Raw genomic sequence first — 9,252 nt, 5'->3', positions numbered from 1 at the left:
ATGATCATTTGACAGATAAAAAAGCCAGATGATTCTGGATATATGTTAATCATTGGGGTGAAGGGCACTTTCAAAAAAATTTTTTTAAAGCATCATTCCTCAAACTGGTATTATGTATGGCTCCTTGGCTGAGTCCATATATATATATATATATATATATATATAAATATTTTTTTTCTTTTTCTTCTTTTTTCCCCTGTCCTGGGGCTTAAACTTAGGGCCTGGATGCTGTCCCTGAACCTTTTTGTGATAAAGGCTAGCATTCTACCACTTGAGCAACAATGCCACTTCTAGCTTTTTTGAGTAGTTTATTGGAGATAAGAGTCTCACGGGGACTTTTCTGTCCAGGCTGGCTTCGAACCACCATCCTCAGATCTCAGCCTCCTGAGTAGCTACGAGTCCTTACAATTTTAAAAGGCAAACTCTCTGAAGTCAAACTCTTCCACATCACAAAAAGAACTGCTACCCTGTACCTTTTCAGCAGCAGCAAGAGTTGTTTTGCTCCAACTCATGGCACAGTTCAGAAGGGCAGACGTGACCACAGTATCTCCTGTTATTTCAGGGCTCACATATATTTTCATTGGCTCTCTTTCCCTGGCATTTGCTTTCTGTTATTTTTTCTATGGGTTTGGCTTGCAGGAAATCAACAAAACATTTCTTTCTTTCTTAATCTTTTTCTTTCTTTCTTTCTTTCTTTCTTTCTTTCTTTCTTTCTTTCTTATTTTTTAAATAAGAAATGAAGTTCATAAGGATGAAGTATTCTGAACTAGAGGTGATTGGATACAACGCAGGGAATGTGCACTGTATTCAGTCTGTTCAGCAGCATGGGCTTGTGTATGATATGGCTAATATGAGTAATGACCAAGGCATGAAGACTGCTGTCTCACTGCCCAAGGCTGGCAGAGCCTCTCTTCCTTGCTTTCCAGCCGGGTTCCACAGTGGCTCAGCTGTGGTAGACCAGGGGGACTTACTACAGCCCAAACTAAACTCCGAGGAAAGAAGAAAGCTTCAGTTAATGAATTATTTTCCACGGTAGCCTCAGTTATAGCTGATTGTTTTCATTTGTAAGATGTGATGATTGTCCCTTTGCAGTGGCTTATTCTGGTGGCATGCTGAACTCTCTGCAGAATGTGCATCTGGGAAACAGATCTTCAAATAAAACACTATCAGGATTGCCACGGTGGGGTCAAACTGACAACAGAGACCTCAGGGCCAGGTGTTACAATGATGTCATACCTCAGAAGAGATGGTAGGCTGAGGTGGAGGGATGCGGTGAATTTAGTGGTCCCCAAGCTTCTCTGCATATAGAATCAACTGGAGTTCTGAAAGTCCCAACAGCCATGTTCCTCTTCAAATTCTGTGACTGAATTGGTCAGGTAGTCACCTTTGAAAGTTTTAAAAATTCACAGGGGGTTTAGGAGCTTGACTACTGAGGCAGTGGTCAATACCCAAAAGTGAAATTATACAGCTCTGGTTTGAATCTCAACTTCAAGGATTACTAATGATGTGGCTTTGAGTTTTTAAACTTTTGGGGGCCTCAGTCTTCTTATTGGTAATATGAGGGTTATCTTCTCTCCTGGTATGGTTACTCTGGGGAATGTGTATCCAGAGTTGCATCCAGAGTCAGAGAGTGAGGCAGCAATGCATTTTATGTTTATTCCTAGCTATATGTTCGCTCATCAGTGAAGCTTTATATGGTAGAATTGTGATGACTGTGGGTGTTAGGGTCATGAGCCTTTGTTTGAATCCTGGCACTATGGTTTGATTTTGAGCAAGTTTCTTACTTTTGAACCTTTATCCCCCTTGTTGATAAAATTGATATTTATGCTTAACTCTTTTGGGTTAGAGACAATTTTCATGCACTTAGCATGTAGGTTGAATAATATAAAACTGCTTTTTCTTGGGAGGTTAAAAGATGGGAGAATTTAGCAATTTCATGGTTGACCTAACATTAAGTTTTCAGAAATATTAGTAGCAGTATCTATAATTATTAGTCTGTATGTGGCTTTAAGAGAATTACTTTACTTCAGAGGGTCTTATTTTCTCCATCCATGAAATAGACACCATAAGGCTCTGCCTTCTGGCTGAGCTTCTTGGTCTGTACTTGTAGTCCCAGCTAGTAGAGTGGGTGAAATGGGAGTAGTTGAAGAGTGGCACCCAGGAGTTTGAGCTCAACTTGAGCAAGATAAACAGATACTGTCTCAAAAAAAAAAAATCAACCAAAAAACTTTGCCTTCTTCAATAAACTGCTATGCAGTTTCATTGGTTTAAATGGCATGATGCTGATCTTGGCAAAAGATGAGAAAATTATAATTAAAAATATTCTTAGAAACTGGGCATCTCATGTGGATAATGATAAATATTGATTCTGAGAGAGTGAGAGGGGTATGCTTTCACGATGTGAAAGTTGGGGTGAAATTTAGGAGGGAGATTGCACCATGTAGGGCTTGGCCTTTTGTATTTGGACAGGAAATGACTCTTTTAGCCTGCCTGAGTTCGGTACCACTCAGTACCATGGAGAAGAGAAGGGTGAAGCCCATGGTAACTAACATTTATGTAATAATGCTTATCATATGATGGCCTCTGCTCAAGTTCCCTACATGGATGACCTCATTTAACCCTCAGAAAGTCCTGTCACTGTTCTAGCTTTTCACTGAGGATATTAATGCACTGTCTTAGTTATTCTCTTCATTACTGTAACAAAATGCCTGTCAGGAAGAACGTAAGGGAGGAGGAAGGATTTGTTTTACCTCACTGTGTCAGAGGATTCAGACCTTCATGGCTGAGAGCATGTGCTAAAGCAGAGAAATTCACATGGTGGCATCCAGGAAGTGGGGGAGGGGAAGAAAGAGGAGGGGAAGAAGAGAGAGAGAGACCAAAGGGGGCAGAGCAAGATCCAACTTTCACTTCCTCCAACCAGGGCCTCTTCTCTGCACCACATCTCAAGAATGCTGGTCTATGACACCATCAGTGGATTAAACCATTCATTAGGTCAGAGCCCTCATGATCATTGTCTTCTAATGCCTTTGCAGACACACCCAGAGGTGAGATTTACTTAGTCTCCCAGACATGCTCAATCCAGCCAATTTGACAATTAAGTGTAACCATATTAAGAACAGATTATTAACTATCACATACATATATATATAAAATGTGTGATAGTTAATAAATATATATTCAAACATAACAACAAAAGGAACTTAAAAAAGCATGATTGTGAAGATTGTTTTAGATAAATGCTCAAAATGATAACAGAATATGAAAATAGCATTTTACCTAGAGATCTTCTATTCTTTTTCTGCTTCTCACTTTCAATGTAGACTTATTTATTTTTACTAATACATAAACCATAAACATTTCACATAGAAAATGTCTCATGGTTTATGCTGATGGAAGGTTATTCTCAATTTAAAATAAAACATTTTTTGGTTGTTAACCTCATTTTCATCCTAACATTTTGGGTGGCCTTAGATGAGCAAAATAACTTTCCCATGTCTCTAGTTTCTCCACCTATAACATGGGTCTAATAATGTCTCCCTTGAAAGCATGTTGAAGAGGTTAATTATCATAAACTAATTTTTTTCTTTTGCTTCAGATGCAGACTAAAAACCCAAAGGCCACCCAGGTTTCAGCCCTGTGGTAAAAGCCTGGCTTCTCTTGGACAGAGACAACAGTATTGCTTCTTGGTGGGATTCCAAACCCTCTTGCTGTCTGCATAGGGCAGTGCTGGGTCGCTTTTTTCACATGCACCATTCTTTGGAGTGAGTTACCATAACTACCCTGTGGTTGGCAAGTACGTGGTATCATTGATTCTGACGTTACTGGGACATAGTTTCCAAGTAATTGGGAACTTGAAGGCAGTGACAATGTCACTTGATATATTCATGGTCCAACAGAGAGAATATATAGAAAAAAATGACAAAGAACTGAGAATTTTAGTATGGGGAAATGACTCTATTGGTTTATAAAGCCACATCTCTCCAGTTGCGGACCACAGTCCAGCAGAATAGGCCATTACCTGGGAACACATCTGGAATGTAGAATCCGAACCTCACTGTGGCACTACTGACTCAGAGTTCAGATCCTCTGGCAAAAAGAATCCATGAATGTTTGGCTTTCCATTAAAGCTTGAGAAACAGCACTCTGCTTGCAAGTATAGTTATTATTACACTGCAAATGGTGGAGCTGGGCAGCCTGTAGAAGTGTACTAGATAGGAAAGTCCATGTTCTATCTTCTTGCCGCAGGTAAGGTCTGAGTTCCGCAGGTAAGGTCTGAGTTAGCGTTGAGCTGCAAACTAACAATCAAGTAGAGTTTGATCATTGCTACTGCAACAAGGTATATATTCCTCAGTGCAAGAAATTTCCTCTTTAAAGCAGATTTTTATAGTAGTGCTTGTAATTTTGTTACATTTTGATTTGCTGCCTTTATTTTTTAAAAAGCTCAAGGAAAGAGAGAGGATAGTGGAGAGAGAAGTGAGAGAAGGAAAAGAAGGCAAAGAAGAGAAAAGAAAGCATCTGAGCCAATAATATCTTTCCATGAACCTATCTGGGTAAAAGGAAGTTGTATTAATCTTTAAGGACTGATATGCTTTTACATGTTTTATGGAAATAGTTGAACAATATCAACAAAATAGGATACTCATTTATCTATTATTTATTTATTCCCCCTTTCCCCTTTCCATTTACTTATTTCTGCAGACTGTTAAAATGATCAACCAGAGTGAAATACAACTTAGTTTTGTCATTTGAATGAAGTCCAAGCACTATTGAGCTATTTAGTTTATTCCTTTTTAAGCTAACTTGTACTATAATTGAATGATGTTTGATATAATTTGAACTTAATCAATTACTTTATCTAGACATTTGCTCATAAATGGCTGATAGATTTATAAAAAGACAACCAGACATTTGTTGCTTCCTCGAGGTATACTGAAACCACCTGGGATCTATTCGTATGAAAAAAAAAACAAAACAGAGCTCAGCTGGGTGCTGGTGGCTCATATGTTGAATCCTAGCTACATAGGAGGTTGAAAGAAAAGGAATGTGTTCAAGACAGAAAGCAGAATAGCCAGAAAGACTCCATCTCCCAAATAACCATCAAAAAGCAGGACTGGAAACATGGCTCAAGGATGTCAGTGGAGTAAGCAAGCCAAGCAAGTGTAAGGCCATTGCCATACTGGCCAATAAATAAATAAAATAACAAGCAAATAAATAAATATATCTGAATCTCATAAAGATTCTAAATATAATACAAGAAATAAAGAGGTCTCTTAACTGCCACTTGGACATTTTGGAATACTTGTTCTTGGGTCACTAATCTAGAAATACAGCTGCCTTGCCTGTCATGCTGTGAGAATCCTGTCATTAAAGAAACCTCATGCAAGCAATTCAGTTGTTAGTCTAGCTGACTGTCACAGTCAGCTGTCACCCTATGAAGGAAACATTAAGATATTGATCTGGCTTCAATAGAGACTCCAAATGAGAACCACCTGGCCAATCTCAGTCAATCTGTAAAACTAAGAGGTAATAATAATAATAATAATAATAATAATAATAATAATAAAAACTGAGGCACTAAGCTTTGGAATGATTGGTTAAATACTATCATGATGGACTGAAAGTCTGTGTTCTCCCCCAAGTAGGCAAGCAACCTTTCCTTAGATGGTGCTCACTAATTCTTTTTTTTTTCCTTTTTTGTGGGTGATCAGTTCCTGTGTAGACTACAGATTACATCTAACCCATTGTGGATATCCATTATTTTCTTTGGTGTTGTGTCTGAATTCTGAGTGAGCATACAAAGTACAAGGCAAACGACATGCTCTTGAAGCCATTTGGGCCTTAGCAGGTCTTCCATGTGTCTTGGCTATTGCTTGAATATTTTTCTTCATGTCTGCTCACCACTTTGGGTCTGTGATATGTATTACATCTTTTATAGTTCTCAGGGCCACAGGGAAAGGCTGGAAGGGGCCCATCTACCGGGGCACATCCTATACCCTGTCATTCACTTTTGTGGTATTTCTTTCTTCTCGACAGTGGATGAGGTTTACTCTTGAAATCCACTGGGCTGCAGGTCAGTATCACCTGGGGCTTTGTTAGAATGCAGAAGTTCAGAACTTGCCCCAGATTTCTTAAAATGGAACCTTCATTTTACCAAGATGCTATGATTGGGTTCTCATGCATAGTTTAGTGCCAGGACACTGCCAACAGTATTGATCACCTTCTAAAACACTCTTTTATAAATATATCATCAAAAATCTTTCATCCCAGTTATCCATAGATGTTTCCCATCAGCATGATTACAGCAGGCACTCCACTCTCTTGGGAGATAGAGGGGACTAGGGTGGACCAAGTGGAGATGTGAGAATTTGGGTACTTAGATGGGGAAGGGACAGCTTTTCCTGTGAAGTTTAGTCATGGATGCAACTGTCTAGATGTCTTGGTCAATATCAGGTCTCCTCTTGCTTGTCAAGTAATGGTAGATGTGGTTTGTGGTTTCAGGACCTGTTGCATGTTGTCAGATGCTAGTCTGAGAACCCATTGGTTTCAGTTGGCTCAGAATGGGACATCATTCTACTTGTTTTTCTTCTCAGGGAAAAGAAGGAGTTGAAGGTCATCTGCAGGGAATATATCTGGTACAAAGAAGGTTGACAAGTACTGGATTTCTTGGAGCAGCCCAGGTTAGTATTTGTTTACCAGAAAATATTGTTAGAACCAATTTCACTTTCAAGAGTCTCTCAGATTGAATGATAACTTGTGGGTCACATGAGATATGATAGGTTCTTGGGTGTAAGCTTGCCTTTCTTTGGGACTCAGTAAAAATGAATCTAAGAAGCTAGCTCAATAAATATTCTTGATATTTTTTTGTTTCTAAGGCCCTGGGTAAGGAAAAGACTGTCATTCAATGAAGGAATATTTCAGAGCACTTTGATCACATGAGTTTTTATAAATGTGTTTTTATTTTTAATTGATACATTGTGAGTATGCATATTTATGGTTTGCATTGTGATGTTTCAATACATGTTTGCAGTGTTTTATCCGAACTTATTAATGGATACACCCATCACAATAGAAATTTATCCTTCTTTTGTAGTAGAAACATTAAAAATCCTGTTTACTAGCTGTTTTGCAACATTCCACTAATTGTCAACAGGTTACATAGAGATACAGTACAGGAGAAGTTATTCTGCCTACCCAACTGCATGCCTGTATTCATTTGTTGTGCCAAGTCGCAAGACCACCACCAAGAAGACCACCGAGACTCAGACATTCCAAAATGCAAAAGCAAGGCAAGGCTTTATTTAAGCGAGCTGCAACTCGGGCCTCGTCCTACCCACCGACACAGTGGAGGTTAGGAGGGAGCCCCGAGCTGCAATTACACAGGGCTTATAAAGGCAAAGAACAAGGTTACAACAATCAGGTGTTCAAGCAAGCAAGATTAGGTACAGGTACAAATCTGATTGGCTCAGGGTTCAATTCTAAAATGGGGTTCACGTGGTAAAATGGGGTTCATGTGGTAAAATGGGGCCTGACTTCAAAGTCTGGCACTTCACATTAACCTAGCCTCTCCATCTTGTCCTGCAACACACCCTTCCCAGCCTCTGCTACATACTCTTAAATTCACAATTTCCTTGAGGTCAACTTTTTAGAGTCTACTTGTAACTGAGAACATGGAGTATTTAATTTTTGTAGGCCCATCTTAGTTTACTTAACATAATGTCTCCTGGTCTCATCCATGTTGGGCCAAATACAGAATTTATTATATTTTTAGGGTTGGATAATGTACTATTGTGTATCTCTATATACATTTCCTTTGTCCACCAAGTGATTGGTACACATGTGGGTTGATTACATGGCTTAGCCATTGGGAATAGTGCAGATGTCTTTTAGACATACTGATTTCAATTTCTTTGAATATAAAACCAGTAGTAGAACTGAGGGCTTTGAAGGTAGTTCTATTTCCAGCTTATTTATTTATTTTTGCAGTACTAGGGTTTGAACTAAAGGCTTTGCATTTCCCAGGCAGTCTCTTTTCTACTTGTTTTAGTCTATCAGTCCTTTTTGACAGTGTTTGTTTTCAAAATAGAGTGTTGCTTTATGGTAAAGCTTTGATCCTCCTGTTTTTGCTTTCCCATGTTGCTTGATTAATAGACATGTGCCACCATACTCAGCCATTGGTTGAGATGGAGTCTTATTAACTTTTTTTTTTTAACTTTTGTGCCAGTTTTGGGGCATGAACTCAGGGCCTACGTGCTGTCGCTGAGCATTTTTGTTCAAGATTAATAATCCTCTACCACTTGAACCACAATTCCTCCTCCTGATTTTTGGTGATTAATTGGAGACAACAGTCTCATGGACTTTGCTGCGTAGGCTGACTTTAAATCATAACCCTCAGATCTCAGACTGCTGAGTAGCTAGGATTACAGGTGTGAGTCACCAGTGCCTGGCAAATCTTATTAACACTTTTTGCCAGAGTAGCCTCAATTGCAGTCTCTTTGCCTCCAAGTCACTGAGGCACAGGTTGAGCCATTTCTTCCGGATATTTCTAGCCATACTCTTTTCTATAATGATAGAACTAGCATACATTACAAGTAATAAATGTGTAAGAGTTTCATTTTTCTCTAAATATATTCTCATTTAGCATTTAGCATTTCTAGAATGTTTAAGGAACTTGGCATGTATTGAACTATTTCTAGGCTACTGCCAATTAGATCATGCCCCATCACATTGATCTAATCTCTAACTTCTTCTGTCTTAGTTATCTTTTGGGTTATTGCTGTCTCCATCCAGGTCCAGATGCATTTTCAACAGACTTGAACTTTCCTTGCTACTATGACAGAATAAAGAATGTATTGCTATGAAACTTGTGCTTTCCTTGATCTTTGTGTCTCTAGCTTTACATTACTGATAAGATGTTGCTTCTAATGCCTTGCACTCTAGGTTGGAAGTAGAAAGCGAACCTGAAAAGCCCTCACGAGGAAGTGAAGCATCTTTAGACAAATTTATTATACAGACATTCTGAAATTTAAAATGAAATTTAGTACAGGTGGTTTAAAGTGGGAAAACAGCCCCAAGCACAACCGTAACAAAATCCCCAGCATATTCATTCTGTGTATTTCCTGATGCCTATCCAAGGCTGTGAGGCATATCACACAATTCTCATCTCCACACTCTGTGGCTCCTCTTTGTATTTGAGCCTTGCACACCTAAGGTGGAGCTCAGCAAAATACTTCTCTCCTCTTGTCCCACCTGGAT

This window comes from Perognathus longimembris, chromosome 13 (genome assembly GCF_023159225.1).
Source record: "Perognathus longimembris pacificus isolate PPM17 chromosome 13, ASM2315922v1, whole genome shotgun sequence".
NCBI classification, from domain to species: domain Eukaryota; kingdom Metazoa; phylum Chordata; class Mammalia; order Rodentia; family Heteromyidae; genus Perognathus; species Perognathus longimembris.
Note: the sequence above shows the minus strand (reverse complement) of the source record.